Source organism: Canis aureus, chromosome 13 (assembly GCF_053574225.1).
Source record: "Canis aureus isolate CA01 chromosome 13, VMU_Caureus_v.1.0, whole genome shotgun sequence".
Classification (NCBI taxonomy): Eukaryota; Metazoa; Chordata; class Mammalia; order Carnivora; family Canidae; genus Canis; species Canis aureus.
Genome location: NC_135623.1, coordinates 55,608,629 through 55,627,415, shown reverse-complemented (window position 1 = coordinate 55,627,415; position 18,787 = coordinate 55,608,629). Strand labels below are relative to the sequence as shown.

The 18,787-nt window shown below is 36.2% G+C and overlaps 1 protein-coding gene across 10 annotated transcripts in view; it reads left to right on the top strand.

The window, feature by feature from the left end:
• The window catches only part of LRBA (LPS responsive beige-like anchor protein), a 721,151-nt gene that overhangs the window by 15,944 nt on the left and 686,420 nt on the right, over positions 1 to 18,787 (top strand). Inside the window, exon 1 of one of the 10 annotated variants that reach the window (XM_077846327.1) lies at positions 17,926 to 17,943. The exons of the other annotated variants lie outside the window; for them this stretch is intronic. The gene's annotated coding sequence lies outside the window, so the exon portion shown is untranslated. Of the gene's footprint in view, positions 1 to 17,925; positions 17,944 to 18,787 lie in introns of those variants that run through there. 10 annotated transcript variants of the gene reach the window in all.

Genomic DNA, 18,787 nt, shown 5'->3' with positions numbered 1-18,787 from the left:
ATACTCAAATTTGAAATGCCCCCTTTGAAATGGCAATTCCAACTGGATCCTTTTTTTCTTTTGATCATTGTTGCCTCCAGCTACTCATCTTCTGAATCACTTAGGGATAGTTTTCCTTTTTCCTTTTTCTCTATCTTGTTCACACAAGACCCAGATTTCTTCATTGGCACCAGGATTACTACTTAAGACTGTTTCCATTTCGTAAAAAGCAATTACTCTTTGATTCCCTTCTAAACCTTTTTGGAGCTCTGCTCTGGCTGCTATATTTGATGCTTAAATGGGAAAGAATAAATGATTATTAGCTACATTTTTTCTGTAGAAATTATTGTGTGACCTATTAAGTATTAACCTTTGCCCTCATTTCTTTCCACTCTGCCTCCTTGCTTATTCAGTTCTGGAGGCAGTAGCCCCTCTGCTTTAGTTTTTCCCTCTGCCTAGAAAGATTTCCTCTCAAATATCTAATTATATTATAAATATCAATAAATTATATGTATTTTTTTAAATTTTTATTTATTTATGATAGTCACATAGAGAGAGAGAGAGAGGCAGAGACACAGGCAGAGGGAGAAGCAGGGTCCATGTGCCAGGAGCCCGACGTGGGATTTGATCCTGGGTCTCCAGGATCGCGCCCTGGGCCACAGGCAGGCGCCAAACCTCTGCGCCACCCAGGGATCCCAATAAGTTATATGTAAATTATAAATTTCAAATCTTGAATTTTTCATATTCATAGTTTATAGTTTTTCTTCCTGAGTCCTAATTTTTTTTTTTTAAGAATTTATTTATTTGTTTGAGAGAGAGAGAGACAGAGCATGAGCAGGGGGTATGGGCAGAGGGAGATGGAGGAACAGAGTCTACATTGAGCAGGGAGCCTGATGTGGGGCTGGATGCCAGGACACTGACCTGAGCCAAAGGCACATGCTTAACTGATTGAGCCACCCAGGCACCCTCCTGAGTCCTACTTTTGATCTTACTTTCTTTAACATTTCAGGATTGTGTATCTGATCATTTTTATTTTCTTTGTTGTTTGGGGGATTCTCTTTCTGTAAGACTTGTTCTGCTCATTGGTGGGGACTGTTTCTTTATTGTGATTTTGTAAAAAACATTTGAGCTTGCATTGTATGGCTTTTATTTGTGGGTATAGTTTTTTTATTTTTATTTATTTTATTTTTTTAATTTGTGGGTATAGTTTGAGATCTGGGTTTAAAATGTACTCTTCCTGGCCGAATCGATGTTTGTTTCTTTTTTTTTTTTTTTTTAATTTATTTATTATAGTCACAGAGAGAGAGAGAGAGAGGCAGAGACACAGGCAGAGGGAGAAGCAGGCTCCATGCACCGGGAGCCCGATGTGGGACTCGATCCCCGGTCTCCAGGATCGTGCCCTGGGCCAAAGGCAGGCGCCAAACCGCTGCGCCACCCAGGGATCCCTCGATGTTTGTTTCTGTCATGCTCTACTCTTTTTTTTTTTTTTTTTAAATTTATTTTTATTTACTTATTTATTTATTTATTTATTTATTTATTTATTTATTTATTTATTTATTTTTAAAGATTTTATTTATTTATTCTTGAGAGACACAGAGTGGCAGAGACACAGGCAGAGGGAGAAGCAGGCTCCACAAAGGGAGCCCGATGTAGGACTCCATCCCATGTCTCCAGGATCACACTGTGGGAGGAAGGCGGCGCTAAACCGCTGAGCCACCTGGGCTGCCCTAATTTCATTTTTAAGCAATCTCCACACCCAACGTGGGGCTCAAACTCAAAATTCCAAGATCAAGAGTTGCATGCTCTTCTAATTGAGCCGGGCAGGTCTCTGTTCAGATGTTTCCTCATTAGAGGGCCTTTCCTACTGCCAAACTAGTACCCCATCTTCTTGTCACTCTTTGTCGTCACTCTTTGTCTTTTGTATCCTACTTTATTTTTCATAGCATTTATCTTCATCAGACATTTTCTTTTTTTTTTACAATGTTAACACCTCATGTTTTCCAAGACCAATTTGAAGGTCTACAGAGAACAGAATTTCTCATGTATTTTAATATTTGACAGTGCTGGTATATTTTAATAAAATAGAAGTCTGTGGCACTCTTTTATGTGTCCAAAGGAATCTAGATATTTTGATATCAAATCGAAGATTTGATACACATCACCTAGCACTGAAAAAATACATGACCTAACTAATGTTTAGTGCCCAGAAATCTGACCTCATTCCTTTTTCTTCTTCTTTTTTTTTAATTTATTTTTTATTGGTGTTCAATTTACCAACATACAGAATAACCCCCAGTGCCCGTCACCCATTCACTCCCACCCCCCGCTCTCCTCCCCTTCTACCAACCCTAGTTCGTTTCCCAGAGTTAGCAGTCTTTACGTTCTGTCTCCCTTTCTGATATTTCCCACACATTTCTTCTCCCTTCCCTTATATTCCCTTTCACTATTATTTATATTCCCCAAATGAATGAGAACATACACTGTTTGTCCTTCTCCGACTGACTTACTTCACTCAGCATAATACCCTCCAGTTCCATCCACGTTGAAGCAAATGGTGGGTATTTGTCATTTCTAATAGCTGAGTAATATTCCATTGTATACATAAACCACATCTTTATCCACTCATCTTTCGATGGACACTGGGGCTCCTTCCACAGTTTGGCTATTGTGGCCATTGCTGCTATAAACATCGGGGTGCAGGTGTCCCGGCATTTCATTGCATCTGTATCTTTGGGGTAAATCCCCAACAGTGCAATTACTGGGTCGTAGGGCAGGTCTATTTTTAACTCTTTGAGGAACCTCCACACAGTTTTCCAGAGTGGCTGCGCCAGTTCACATTCCCACCAACAGTGCAAGAGGGTTCACTTTTCTCCACATCCTCTCCAACATTTGTGGTTTCCTGCCTTGTTAATTTGCCCCATTCTCACTGGTGTGAGGTGGTATCTCATTGTGGTTTTGATTTGTATTTCCCTGATGGCAAGTGATGCAGAGCATTTTCTCGTGTGCTTGTTGGCTATGTCTATGTCTTCCTCTGTGAGATTTCTCTTCATGTCTTTTGCCCATTTCATGATTGGATTGTTTGTTTCTTTGGTGTTGAGTTTAATAAGTTCTTTATAGATCTTGGAAACTAACCCTTTATCTGATATGTCATTTGCAAATATCTTCTCCCATCCTGTAGGTTGTCTTTTAGTTTTGTTGACTGTATCCTTTGCTGTGCAAAAGCTTCTTATCTTGATGAAGTCCCAATAGTTCATTTTTGCTTTTGTTTCTTTTTCCTTCGTGGATGTATCTTGCAAGAAGTTACTGTGGCCGAGTTCAAAAAGGGTGTTGCCTGTGTTCTTCTCTAGGATTTTGATGGAATCTTGTCTCACATTTAGATCTTTCATCCATTTTGAGTTTATCTTTGTGTATGGTGAAAGGGAGTGGTCTAGTTTCATTCTTCTGCATGTGGATGTCCAATTTTCCCAGCACCATTTATTGAAGAGACTGTCTTTCTTCCAATGGATAGTCTTTCCTCCTTTATCGAATATTAGTTGACCATAAAGTTCAGGGTCCACTTCTGGGTTCTCTATTCTGTTCCATTGATCTATGTGTCTGTTTTTGTGCCAGTACCACACTGTCTTGATGACCACAGCTTTGTAGTACAACCTGAAATCTGGCATTCTGATGCCCCCAGCTATGGTTTTCTTTTTTAAAATTCCCCTGGCTATTCGGGGTTTTTTCTGATTCCACACAAATCTTAAAATAATTTGTTCTCTCTGAAGAAAGTCCATGGTATTTTGATAGGGATTGCATTAAACGTGTATATTGCCCTGGGTAACATTGACATTTTCACAATATTAATTCTGCCAATCCATGAGCATGGAATATTTTTCCATCTCTTTGTGTCTTCCTCAATTTCTTTCAGAAGTGTTTTATAGTTTTTAGGGTATAGAGCCTTTATATCTTTGGTTAGGTTTATTCCTAGGTATCTTATGCTTTTGGGTGCAATTGTAAATGGGATTGACTCCTTAATTTCTCTTTCTTCAGTCTCATTGTTAGTGTATAGAAATGCCACTGATTTCTGTGCATTGATTTTGTATCCTGCAACGCTACCAAATTGCTGTATGAGTTCTAGCAATCTTGGGGTGGAGACTTTTGGGTTTTCTATGTAGAGTATCATGTCGTCGGCGAAGAGAGAGAGTTTGACTTCTTTGCCAATTTGAATGCCTTTAATGTCTTTTTGTTGTCTGATTGCTGAGGCTAGGACTTCCAGTACTATGTTGAATAGCAGTGGTGAGAGTGGACATCCCTGTCTTGTTCCTGATCTTAGGGGAAAGGCTCCCAGTGCTTCCCCATTGAGAATGATATTTGCTGTGGGCTTTTTTAGATGGCTTTTAAGATGTTGAGGAATGTTCCCTCTATCCCTACACTCTGAAGAGTTTTGATCAGAAATGGATGCTGTATTTTGTCAAATGCTTTCTCTGCATCTAATGAGAGGATCATCAGACATTTTTACGTGTTCCTTATGTAGGAACATAAGCTCCATGAGAGTAGCAAATTTTTTTTGTTTGTTTACTGCTTCATTGCCAGTGCTTAGAATTAGTGCCTGACACATAGGTGGTACTCAGTAAATACATGTTGGTTGGGGACACCTGGGTGGTTCAGTGGTTGAGCGCCTCCCTTTGGCTTAGGGCGTGATCCCAGATTCCCGAGTTCGAGTCCTGATTCAGGCTCCCCTGCATGGAGCCTGCTTCTCCCTCTGCCTTTGTCTCTGCCCCCCCCCCCATGAATAAATAAATAAAATTGAAAAAAAAATACATGTTGGTTGAATGAATGTGCTAACTGCTTTAGGTGGGTTATCTCTTTTAATCCTTGTAGTAATTCTTTGAAGTAGCTCATACCATCTTTTTTTTTTTTAAGATTTTATTTTTAAGTAAATCTCTACACCGAGCGTGAGGCTTGAACTCACAACCCGAGATCAAGAGTCACATGCTGTACTGACTGAGCCAGTCAGGCACCTCTGTCATCTCTATTTTAAAAGTGAGGAGTCTTCGACTTGCACAGTTAACTTGCCCAAGATCACACCGTAAATAATAGAGGAGATAGAAATTGAATCCCAAACCGTCTAACTTTAGAGTAGCCTATTGTCCTAATTGTAGTGCTTTGGTTGTTGGGTGAGGTTGGTTCTTTAGCAGGTTGATGTAACACTTGTGTAATTCAGCTCTACTTTATATCCCATTTTTTTTTTTTTTTTGGAGAAAATATATTCTAGATTTCAAATAATTTTCAAATAAAAATTTGGAACCATGTATGTAAATTGAGAAGTTTATCCAATATTTAAACCTAGTAAGTTTTTTTGTTTTTCCTATTTTCATTCCTTTCATTCTTTCTATCTGCTGTTTCTAAGACATCCTAAAGATTCTGGTTAGGTTTTGCTAGGTTGCCTTTATTTCTTACAGTTATTTTATAAAGTTGTTAAAATATGTAATTTATAATAAAACTCAGTTTTAGTTAGAGAAGGCATGCAAATAAGTTAATCGGTAGATAGGAAAGCAGAAGTCAGATGATTCTCTCCAACTGAGATTATCAAACAAACCTGTATTTCCCCAGCGCCTCGGTGGCTCAGTCAGTTAAGCCTCTGACTCTTGGTTTTGGCTCAAATCATGATCTCAGGGTTGTGAGATTGAGCCCAAGGTCAGGCTGCACACTCAGCATGGAGTCTGCTTGAGATTCTTTCTCCCTTTGCTTTTTCCCCTGCCATGAGTTCTCTGTCCCTCCCCTCCCTCTGTCCCTCCTTCTCTCTCTAAAATAGATAAATCTTTAAGACGCACACACACACAAAATCCCTGTATTTCCTTTTGCATTCTTCATTTCAGTGGTGTCACTTTAACCTTGACTTATCTTTCTTTCTCATTCCCATAACCAGTCTGTCACCAAATAGTCTGCTTCTTAATTCTGACCCCAATCTCTTGCCTAGGATTATTGTTAACACCTTTCAAAACTGTTCTTTTTCCTCTGCTACACCATCTCACAGTGTGGTGTATGAGGCTCCTCTCTTCCTATCCTTTCTTTCTTCTGTCATCATGGCCACTCTGTATACTATACTCAGGCCTATACTGAACTTTTTCTTATGCTTTTAATAGATCCTGCCTCTATAACTTCTGTGCTTTCTATCAGCTATTCTCTCTTCTTGGGTACTTTTCTTCCTTCTCTTTCTGTCATAGTCATGCTCATATTTTAAGACATAATTTAGATACTGTGTATTTTAAGAACCCTTTTTTCGATTCTAAGACTTTACTCTTCCTCCATCCATCACAGAACTTGTTTATAACTTATTATAGCATTTACCTCATTCTTTTTTTATTATGTGAATATATTTTTATCTCACTAGACCATGAGCTTGAAGGCAGAGACTATACTCTTACCATTCATTCATTCATTCATTCATTCATTCATTCATTCATTCATTCATTTATTATTGGAGTTCAATTTGCCAACATATAGCATAACACCCAGTGCTCATCCCATCAAGTGCCCCCCTCAGTGCCCGTCACCCAGTCACCCCCACCCCCCGCCCACCTCCCTTTCCACCACCCCTTGTTTCTTTCCCAGAGTTAGGTGTCTCTCATGTTCTGTCTCCCTCTCTGATATTTCCCACTCATTTTTTCTCCTTTCCCCTTTATTCCCTTTCACTATTTTTTACATTCCCCAAATGAATGAGACCATATAATGTTGAGGATTGACTTATTTCAATCAGCATAATACCCTCCAGTTCCATCCACGTCGAAGCAAATGGTGGGTATTTGTCGTTTCTAATGGCTGAGTAATATTCCACTGTATACATAGACCACATCTTCTTTATCCATTCATCTTTTGATAGACAACGAGACTCCTTCCACAGTTTGGCTCTTGTGGACATTAATGCTATAAACATCGGGGTGCAGGTGTCCCGGCATTTCACTGCATCTGTATCTTTGGGGTAAATCCCCAACAGTGCAATTGCTGGGTCGTAGGGCAGATCTATTTTTAACTCTTTGAGGAACCTCCACACAGTTTTCCAGAGTAGCTGCATCAGTTCACATTCCCACCAACAGTGCAAGAGGGTTCCCCTTTCTCCACATCCTCTCCAACATTTGTTGTTTCCTGCCTTGTTAATTTGCCCCATTCTCACTGGTGTGAGGTGGTATCTCATTGTGGTTTTGATTTGTATTTCCCTGATGGCAAGTGATGCAGAGCATTTTCTCGTGTGCTTGTTGGCCATGTCTATGTCTTCCTCTGTGAGATTTCTCTTCATGTCTTTTGCCCATTTCATGATTGGATTGTTTGTTTCTTTGGTGTTGAGTTTAATAAGTTCTTTATAGATCTTGGATACTAGTCTTTTATCTTATATGTCATTTGCAAGTATCTTCTCCCTTACCATTTTTTTAAAAGTTAGCTTTATTTAGGTATCATTTCCATAGAATAAAATTTATCCTTTTAAGGTACAGTTTGATGTATATAGTCTTGTAGCCATCATTAAAATCAGGATGTAGGATATTTCTGTCACCTCTAAAAGTTCCCTTGTGCCTTCTTTGTAGTCAGTCCTTTCCCTCATTCTCAGCCTTTGGAAACCAGTGATCTAATTTCTGTCTCTATCGTTTTGTCTTTTTTTGAATATCAAATAAAAATGGAATCATACAGTAGGTATCCTTTTGTGACTAGCTTCTTATATGTAGTGTACTGTATGGCATTTGAAATTCCTCCATGTTCTTGCATATGTTATAGTTCAGTTTTTTTTTTTTTTTGTTGTTGTTGTTATTGCTGCATTGTATTCTGTTGTATAGATGTATCACAATTTGTTCATTCAGTCACCAGTGGCTCCCATTGGCTGTTATGGATAAAGCTACCCTAGAACATTTGCATAGAAGTCTTTCTGTGAACATGTTTTCAGTTTTCCTGGGTAATACCTAAGAGGCTTTTTAACTTGAGATAGAATGCCAAGGAAGCTTTCAATGAAAAAAGAACAGAATACAGATTGCAAGGAAAAGAAGAAGCGGCCCTAGGGAATGAAGGTGAATGAGTTTCCTTTGCCATAAATAGAGGGAGAATAAAAGAATCTTGGTGGAAATTTCCACCTTCCTCTAAAGAATAGAAAAAAATAATAGAATGTACCAGTCAACTAACAATATGCCTTGTGGTGCCACAGAGCAGATAAGTTAGCTGAAAAACATTGCTCATTAGAGTCAAAATTTGAGTTGCTTCAGATAAAAATACTTCTTAAAGTTTTATTCCATAGCAAGTTTTCATGTCTTCACATTTATACAGTAATGGTTTCCCTCATCCATACCAGTGAGTTGGCATTTTCAGATAGAACTTACATTATGTAATAGTCCAAATGATTTGAGGCTTTTGAGACTATGATGGACTATATTTCGCAATTAAGAATAGTTTATCTTCACTCCAATAACGATGAGAGCTAAAACAAAAGTACAGCAATACAAGTATTGGAGAAACAGTGATAATGTCTTCAAGATTATGGAAGATAGGGGATCCCTGGGTGGCGCAGCGGTTTGGCGACTGCCTTTGCCCAGGGCGCGATCCTGGAGACCCAGGATCGAATCCCACGTCGGGCTCCCAGTGCATGGAGCCTGCTTCTCCCTCTGCCTATGTCTCTGCCTCTCTCTCTCTCTCTCTCTCTGTGTGTGACTATCATAAATTAAAAAAAAAAAGATTATGGAAGATAAAATACTTAAAGGAGTATGCATGTAAATCTGTACTGAAAAGGACAAAAGTCCATTCAGCAAATTCACTGATTGAAATCCGCCCTATTATATCAGATCCAAGTCTGTGTCTGTTATCTTAAGTTCAATTATTAGACTTCTACCTCAAATAAAAAAAATAAAGTCATACCGCACGTATATAAACACATAGTGACTCTACACAGTTTTAAATCTAAAATTGTTTGAGGAGACAGAAGCAAAATGACACTGCTCTCAAAAAAGAACAGTACAGCACACATCAGATCCTGTTCTGAGTACAGTACTATGACATTCAACATACTATGGATACCATCTCATCAATTTCATATAATTTTTGGCAACAGACTTTAAGTTCCTAGAAAATTACTTCCTAAAGTTGAGTAACCTTAAAATATTACAATTCCAAAAAACAAATTGTAGAGAGTGAAAGAAAACAGACATATAGAAGCCGTATGTTATTAGTTAAAATGACATGTAAAAGAATGTTGATAACGATTGAAGCTGGTTGATGGGTACATAGGAGTTCTCTCATGTTGCTGTAGTGTGTAAATTTGGAATATTTCATGATCTTTTTATTTTTGTTGAGTAACAGTAGATCACATTGTATTTATTTATTTATTCATTCATTCATTCATTCATTCATGAGAGACAGAGAGAGGAAGAAACATAGGCAGAGGGACAAGCAGGCTCCATGCAGGGAGCCCAATGTGGGACTTGATCTCGGGACCCTGGCATCACATCCTGAGCCAAAGGCAGATGCTCAGCCCCCGAGCCACCCAGGCATCCCCAGTAGTCACATTTTAAACAGCAAAAAAGTGAATTGTGGGGAGAAAAATCAAGATAACTAACATTAAGTGTCGATTAGTGTTTTAATATATAACAAACTCTATGAGATAGAATCAGGCCTATTTTACGTAAAAGAAAACTGAAAACCAGGGGGTCAGTTTTCTTGCCCAGAATCACAAAGGAGTTTAACTGATATTTACCACCAAAGAAGAGAGGAAGAAAGAGAAGGGAGAGAAAAAGGAAGGAAGGCAATGGATAGTTAAAGGAAATAAGCCCCACTACCGCACTAATACACAAAAGATAAAATTGGAGAAATACAGTTTTTTGAAAATTCTACAAGTTAAAAGATGCTTGTAAAATTATTCAATGATAAGTATTCAAGGATAAAAAAGAGACAAAAATACAGTGCGTTTGAAAATCTGTAATACTCCTCTGTAAATATTTGTGAATTTTATTCCTAGCTTCAACATACCAGATATTATGGAAATTCCATTTCTGCCATGCTGCATGCCAGCTAACTATACACAAATACACATATGTACACACACATGTGTATTTTTCAAAATTATCCTAAAAAATTGGTAAAATTGATCTCATTTGTGTAGAGGCTATGAGTATATAAAACAAATTTCAGTCCTTAGAACTTGAGTCAAATTTTGATTTTCAAAGTATGAAATGTTAATACGTAATTTTACATTAACCTTTTCATATATGATTTTGAAGTTTCTTTTAGAGCTGTTTTCTAGTGAGTAAAAATAATGACACAAAACAGATTTGCATTTCTCATTGCATTTATAATTACTTTTGAAGTAAATTTGAAATAGTAGAATGTTTCCCTTGATATCTTTTATGTTACATTTTCTTAAACAATTTGTTTATTTTAGGGGAGGAGGGGCAGAGTTGCATGCTCTACTGAGTGTACCAGCCAGGCATCCCAAGGTAGTTCTAGTTTTAATTTTTGAGGAATTCCATACTGTTTTCTACAGCGGCTGTACCAGTTTGCATTCCCACCAACAATGCCTTTTTCTCCACATCTTTGCTAATACTTGTTTCTTGTGGTTTTGATTTTAGCCATCCTGACAGTGTGAGGTGATATCTCATTGTAGTTTTGATTTCTGTTTCCCTCATGATGAGTGATGTTGAGCATCTTTTCATGTGTTTGTTGGCCGTCTATGTGTCATCTTCAGAGAAATGTCTATTCCATGTCTCCTGTCCATTTTTCAACTGGGTTATTTGTTTTTTGGGTGTTGAGTTTTATAAGTTCTTTGTATATGTGGATGCTAACCTTTTAATAGATATGTCATTTACAAATATCTTCAGATTTTGTTTGTTCCTGAATCGGTTTTGGAGAAATTGCCTATTTAGTTTGGAAAAACAACAACAATTAGTTGTTTAGATTACAAAGATACTCTTATATGTTGTTCATTTTCCCCTCTTAACTGGATTTTAACAGGTTGAATGTAATCAGCATTTTATTGGCAGGCTCTAGTGTGGTTCTCTGTGGTACATTCTCCTGGTTCAGGAAAGTTTGAGCTGCCTTTGAGTTATGTCATTGAGTAGAATGGGAAGTGAAACTTGTGGCTTGCATTACAACATCTTCTCCAGAAGTTGGAAAGAGCATAGCATAATAGGGTCTAAGTAAATTATTTCTTAAATAAATAAATGAATTCATGAATGAATGAAGATTTTTCAGGAATACTTTCGGTGGAGAGATGGGTATGACCACATACTGTTTATTTTCAAGTAAGTATCTTGAGTGTCAGGTGGTAACTCATCTCAGATTCTTATCAATCAACCATTTGTAGCTCTTTGAGAATCCCAGCAACAAAATGAGAATGAGAACCATCATCTGGATGAGTGTGTTGGGGAAGATATTCCTACATGCCTGCAGTTTGCTTATTGCGGTATTACAGCACAAAATTATTAGGGACTGTTGCTTAAGGAATATTTTTGTGTCAAGCAATTGACAGAATTTCAGGTACTTGATATTAATGCATTTTATTTAAAGAAACTTATGCAGTAAAAAGAGAACTTTTTTTTTAAGGTTTTTTTTTTTTTTTTTTTTTTTTTTGAGAGAGAGTGAGCTAGAGTGAGTGCTTGTATAGCAGGGGAGAGGCAGAGAGAGTCCCAAGCTTCTATTGCATGCCAGTGGAGCCTGACAACATGGGGCTCTATCTCAGGACCCTGAGATCACGACCTGAGCTGAAACCAAGAGCTGGACACTCAACTGACTGTGCCCCAAGGGGACTGTTTATTTTTTTTTAAGATTTTTTTTTTTAAGATTTTATTTATTCATGAGAGGCACAGAGAGAGAGAGAGAGAGGCAGAGACACAGGGAGAGGGAGAAGCAGGCTCCATGCAGGGAGCCTGATGTGGGACTTGATCCTAGGTCTCCAGGATCACGCTCTGGGCTGAAGGCGGCTCTAAACCGCTGAGCCACCAGAGCCGCCCAAGGGGACTGGTTTTAAACCTAATTCTACCACTTCCAAACTGGACAAGACCGCATCCTAATCATTTTACTTAAACTCAATCTCCTCATTTGTAATTAGCGATAGTAAACTTGTTCAAGTGACCTATAGCATTGTGTGAGGATTAGATGAGATAATGTATATAAAGAACTTTTTAAAACTGTAAGTTACATGGAGAATGAATTAGTCCTCTTTTGTGTTCTGCTTGGTGGAGGAAGAGCCTTTTCTCTTGTAAGGGCATTAATCCCATCATGAGGGCTCTACCCTCATGATTTAATCAACCCTCCTTAACCTCCCAAAGGCCTCACTTTCAGATACCATTACATTGGAGATTAGGGCTTCAGCATATGAATTTTGAGGGGACACAAACATTTAGTTCATAGTAGATACCCTATTTATTTGGAGCTTTCAAATAATAGTTGTGTAGGTTGTCTCTGGCCAAAGGATTGCTAGTGGTGGTTGAAATCCAGACCTCTGTCTTGGTGTAGGACAAAAAAAGAAATGTCTTTTTGCAATTACTCCTTCAAGAGGGGGTGCATTTGGCAATTTCTCAGCCCAGAGAAGAAGACTTTTTGTAACTTAACATATATATACTTTGATGTAAAAACTTGAAGGATTCTTGTTTTGATCCTACTAACTTTCCTTAGCTGTTTAAATGTCACGGTGTTAGGTTTTGAATGTCCCATCTAACCCATGCAAATAATATAGCTATTCATATGTTACAAACATAGTTATCTTTCATTTTCATGAAGTATGTATGTTTCTTAAATGATGACTGAATTTAGTCATTTGTGTTAATATGAATTTTGTTGTAGATTTCTTCGGAAAGTATTTATACATACTACTTTTGATCCTAGCAAAATTTTAATTTTTTAAAAGCAAGTAATCCCTTCTTAATTTCATATAAGAAAACATAAATTTGATTTGCCAAAAAGCTGATGTAAATGTGTATCGTGCTGAAGGATATCTAGATTTTTAGGTGCCATTAATATGAATTCTTGATTTTTGTCATAATACAATTGTATTTGTACTAACATTTCTGATTATTTTAGGTGCACTGAGTTATTAAAATCTTACTTTATGATCTCATTATTTAAGTTTATGGTAGAAATATTTAGTCTAACAATTTTTTTTTGTATATGTTTTTGACAGACTCTGATAGTTTATTTTTTTTTTATTTTTATTTTTTTCAGACTCTGATAGTTAATGCCAGTTAAAAAATGTTTATTTCTAAGTATTTAATTGATAAACTCATTTCTTTAATCATAAATTCCTATCTTATATTTATAAAATTCAATAATTGTTAACATTTATAGAATACTTGGGGGATGGGTAGTGTTAAGCACTTTATATGCCTTCAGTCTTGAAATCCCATAAAGTTGTTTTCCTAAATAGCCCTACTTTATGTGTCCAAAAATGCAGCCAAGAGGCAGAGCCATGATTCAAATGAGGGCATGTTCCAGATTGTGGAGTTCCATTTTCCCCCACAAATTCTTAACTGTTTTAAATTAGCTACATGCATCATAACATTTTTTGTGGGTTTCTTATTATCCTCCCTTAATTATTTCGTGCATTCATGTGTGTAGATAAGGTAATATTTGCCAAATTAGTAACATGATTATAGTATTTCTCAGTGTAATTTACATTAAGTATGTACAATTTAATATATGGGAAGTGAATTTTTGTTGTATCAGTCTGGTATCATACCAATCTGATACCACAGACACTAAATATATATAATAATAGTATAAAGTATATCAATATGTGATTAGTTTTAGAGAAAGTTACTACCCTAACTGCTTATCATCTAGCAAATAAGGCTCTTCACATATGGTTCTATCTTTAAATGAAATAATAGTGGTCCCTTTATTATTACTTATTTCATTAATCATTAAAAGGCCAAAGTTAGGAACTGAAAATGTTTGTGGGAGAGAGAGAAATTAAGGGCTTGATGGTAGCATTAAGGGAGAGAACTCCAGGTAGGCAGGTGACACACTGGAACAGAGAAAAGGAAATAATATCAACAGGAATTTGTTAAGTGGTAATTATTGAGCATCAGCCATATACTTGTCATTGTTAATGCTGGGGATATATTAGACAGTAAAAACAGGCAAATGTTTTTGTTCCTGAAAATTAGAAGTGGGTAAACAGGCAGATTTAAAGGAAAAAAAAGTAAAGTAGAACCAGTGAATGGTCAAATATATGTTTTTTGTTTGAAAGAATATCTATGTTCTTTTACTATTAGATAAGTAGTTCCTCTTTTCTTTTACATCAGAAGAATGAGATTAGTTTGCATTTTTTAGAATTTTATGTAAACTTTACACATACAAATAGAATCATACAGTATGTATTTTTCTGGCCTTGTTTCACTTAGCATAATTATTTTGAGATACATCCATTTTTGTATCAGTATTTCATTTTTTAAATTTCTGACTATATGGATATATCATATATATTTTATCCATTCACTTTAAAAATTTTTAATTATTTGAGAGAGAGAGTGCACATGAGAGCAGGAGTTAGGGGCAGAGAGGGGCAGAAGGAGAAGCAGACTCCCCGCTGAGCAGGGAGCCCCATGTGGGACTCGATCCTAGGGCCTTGGGATTATGACTTGAACCAAAGGCAGATGATTAATCAGCTGAGCCACTACTTAGAGGCAAGTGCTTCAACCAAACATTTGGGGATAGACGTGCCCTAGGCCAAGGCTTTTTACTCCTTGTTATCCTCTGTTCTACTTGCCCAGTCTCAGCTATGACAGCTTGATTTCAAGTCACCTGCTAGCTTAAGCTCAACATAGAGTTCATCACCACAGGTGGCTAGGCCTCTCCTTCCTCAACAGAGTGGATACCTAACCCTTACTCCTTCATTCGCTATCTCCATAGTGCCCAGCAGGCACCTAGTTTTATTATGTTAAACACTGGATTTAAAAACAAAATAATTGAGGCATCTAGGGGCTCAGTGGTTGAGTGTCTGGCTTTGACTCTGGCATGATCCTGGGGTCCTGGGATTGAGTCCCAGGCTCTCTGTGGGAAGCCTGCTTTTCCCTCTGCCTATGTCTCTGCTTCTCTCTCTGTCTCTCTCATGAGTAAATAAATAAGAATCTTAAAAAAAAATACTTAAAAAAACCAAAATAATGGAGCCATATTTGAAAGAACTTACTTATTAGCTTGATTATTAGACTCTTTTGATAACCTAATGATGCTCTTGAGAGCATTGAATTAGGTAGTATAATTTACCTTTTTGCTGAATATTTGGAGATTGTTAGGTTTTGAATTCTTTAATTGATTTCTGTTACCTCCTGATGTTGGATTATCTATTTTTTCTCACATTTTTTTATTGTGGTAAAATACATATAATGTAAAATTTAGCATCTTAACCATTTTTAACTGTATAGTTTGGTGGTATTAAGTACATTTATATTGTTGTACACCCATCTTCACTCTCCATCTCCAGAACTCTCTCATCTTGCAAAACTGAATCTCTGTTCCCATTAAATAATAACTCCACATTCTTCCCTTATCCCCAATCCCTGGCAACCACCCTTTTACTTTTTTGTCTCTATGTGTCATTTTTTAATCAAATAATTATTTTTTATACTAACAAAAATACATAGTGGAAAATATTTTTACATTACTGTAGATCTCAATTTTTGACATGTACCATGTGTACAGTGTTTTGTATGTAGAGTTTTGAGTTTGCCCTTTATGAGCAATTAGTTTTGGATGGTTACCTTATTAACCAATCTAACAAGTTTCTGTTTCCTGTAAACCTTTTCAAAGAGCATTTTATTTTTTTGGATATTTATTTTAAAAAATTAAAAAAAAGATTTTATTTATTTATTTGAGAGAGAGCGCATTTGCAAGAAGCCTAGAGAGAAGCAGGCTCCCTGCTGAGCAGGCTCTAACCTGAGGGGTGGGCAGCTACCTAGGTGCCCCTTTTTTTTTGAACCTTTAAAGCCCATTTAAAACATATTACATATTTTATATAGCTGTACATTGATTTACTCACAGTGTATGTAGATGCTTTTACAATTGTAATTAGGCATACATTTTGTAGAATGAGACTTAAGGAATAGATAATACTTAATGTTTCAGTTGCTTGAAGACCGGATTGATGATATCAAGTCTCTTGTACTTCTAAGTAGTCTTAATTTAGTGTACATGCTGGGTCTTACCTCTTTCTTTAAAAGCTTATTAGTTGAAGGAACTAATATGTTTTTTTTAATTGTTTTATTTTTTTCCCGATCCACCTATTATTTTTCAGTGACTCTAAGATACTATTAATTGTAAAGTGCATCACTATCTTATATATGCTATCAGGGAAGAGAAAACATTATATATTAAACTGTGAAAAAATGCTTTTTTATCACTTAAATTTGAAAAAAATTTTAATAGTTGCAAGCTTAAAAGTTGCAAAAAACATCTGTGTATCCCTTTTTCTACTCATCTGTTATTAACAATCTATCCCATTTGTTTTTATTATTGCTTCTCTTTCTATATATGTATATACCATTTCTGATATTTGAGAGTAGAACATATGCTGTTTACTACTAAATGCCATAATTTATATTTCCCAGGAGAGGAGTTATCTTTTACATAATCAAAATATAGTTACCACCCACAATTATTCAACAAATTTAACTTTACTATAGTATTTTTAATATACCACTCATATTTCATTTCTGTCAGTTGACCTAGTAAAATCCTATACTTCTTTTCCATTGTATCTGTTGTAGAGTCAGGTAATGAATTTACTTGGTGTCTCTCTTCAGTCTCTTTTAATCTGGCATACTTCTGCAGCCCTTCTTTGTCTTTTATGATGTTGATAAATTGAATAAGGTGGTCTTACTAAAAAATAGAGTGGTCTTCATTTTGCGTTTTTCTGGTAATTGCTCACGATTAGATTCAGGTTATAAATTCCTGAAAAAAATTCTACAGAGTGATGTTGTTCTTTTCTTAGGGCATCAAAATCTGTTGTCCTACAATAGTCATTTGGTCTTCATTGGTGATGGTAATTTTTATTCCTTGCTCAAGGTATTGTCATACTTCTCTATAACTATTATTTTTACCCTTGCAATTAATAAGCAATCTGTGAGGATGCATTTTAAAACCATTCAATTATCTTGCTCCTCATCAAAATTTCTCCTTCAAGTTAGCATGCATGGATGATTCTTGCCTAAACAAATCTTTATAATGATAGTTGCAAAGCAATAATTTCCAACTCTAGCATTCCCTTCACATTTTCTCATCAGCCTTGATATTTACAGAGAGCAAGAATCCTTTTTTTCTCCCCCATTTATGTAATTATTTATTTATTATAGATAAAAACTCTTCGATTCCTGTTTTTTCTAGTTGTTTATAATGTATTACTGCCCTAAATTATTTTGATGCTCAGCTTTTTATATACTTCCATTTATTCTGACACAACCGTATGTTCCAGGCTAATCTGATATTTATCCTGGAATGAGCCACTTTTCTGTAGTGTTTGGGTTTCTCTGTGGGGAATGGTCTTAAGAGACCAGAATATGGGTGTTAGGTGTTCTCATTATTCTGGAGGCATCTTTGCTTTTGGGTTCTTTCAGTTGATAGAAGAAGGAAACATGCACATATTTATATATGTAAATATGAATATATACATAACCATATGTGTATATACTTATATGCACACATAGACATTTAACTTTGTATATGCTTACATGTATGCACATACCTACATATATTAGGATTTTTGAGTTCACACTGATCTCTCCAAATCCAGTCTATCCCTGTGGAATTCTAGTTTGTCTTCCACTGTTCCATATATATCTACCTTCCCCTCCACAATGAGAACTCTGGCTTCCTAAAATTCTACACATCTCATTTGCTCAGTGTAAAATACTTCTAAAATAATTACAGAATTGCTGGGGCTATATACCACTATCACACACAGAAAGCCTACCTACTAAAAAGAGTCAGTTTGCTGTTCAGCCCCTACTGTCTCCAAGACTGAGGGTATGTATTTAGTCAAATGCTGTTCATAAATTATTGGGGTTTTCCCCTTCTGTATGATTATGGTATTGATTTGAACTGTAGTTGAATTCTTTGTTTTGATTTTAGTGCCCCCTCCATCTTTCTTGATTTAATATAAACTTACATTGAATATATGGAACATATCCCTTTTTCTTTTGGGTAACCAGCTTAATTGTTTTCTGATTGGCCTTTAATTTGCTTTTGTTAAGCAAAGCAGATATAGGTAGATAAGTAGATAGATAAAGTAGCATATGCTTTTTTTTTTTTTTACCCCTAATAATTTTTATTATGGTAAAATATATGGAGCATAAAATTTACCATCTTAATAATTTTTAAATGTATAGTTCAGTAGTATTAAGTACATTCATATTGTGCAAACCAACACCACCACCCATCTCCAGAATTCTTTTCATCTTGTAAAACTGAAATTCTACACTCATTAAAAAGTAACTCATTTCTCTCTTCTCCCAGCTGCTGACAACCATCATTCTCCTCTCTGTCTCTACAGTTTTGACTACTTTAAATACCTCATGTACTCAGAATCACACCAGATTTGCTTTTTTGTGACTGGCTTATTTCACTTAGCATAATGTCCTCAGGATACATCTGTTTTGTCATATATTGCAGTATTTCCTTCCTTTTAAAAACTGAATAATATTCAGTTTTTGTATGTATATACCACATTTTATTTATCCATTCATCTGTCGATAGAAACTTGGATTATTTCTACATTGTGGCTACTGTGAATAATGCTGCTTGAACATGAGTGTACACAAATATCTCTTCGAGACCTTGCTTTCATCCCTTTTGCGTATATACCCAGAAG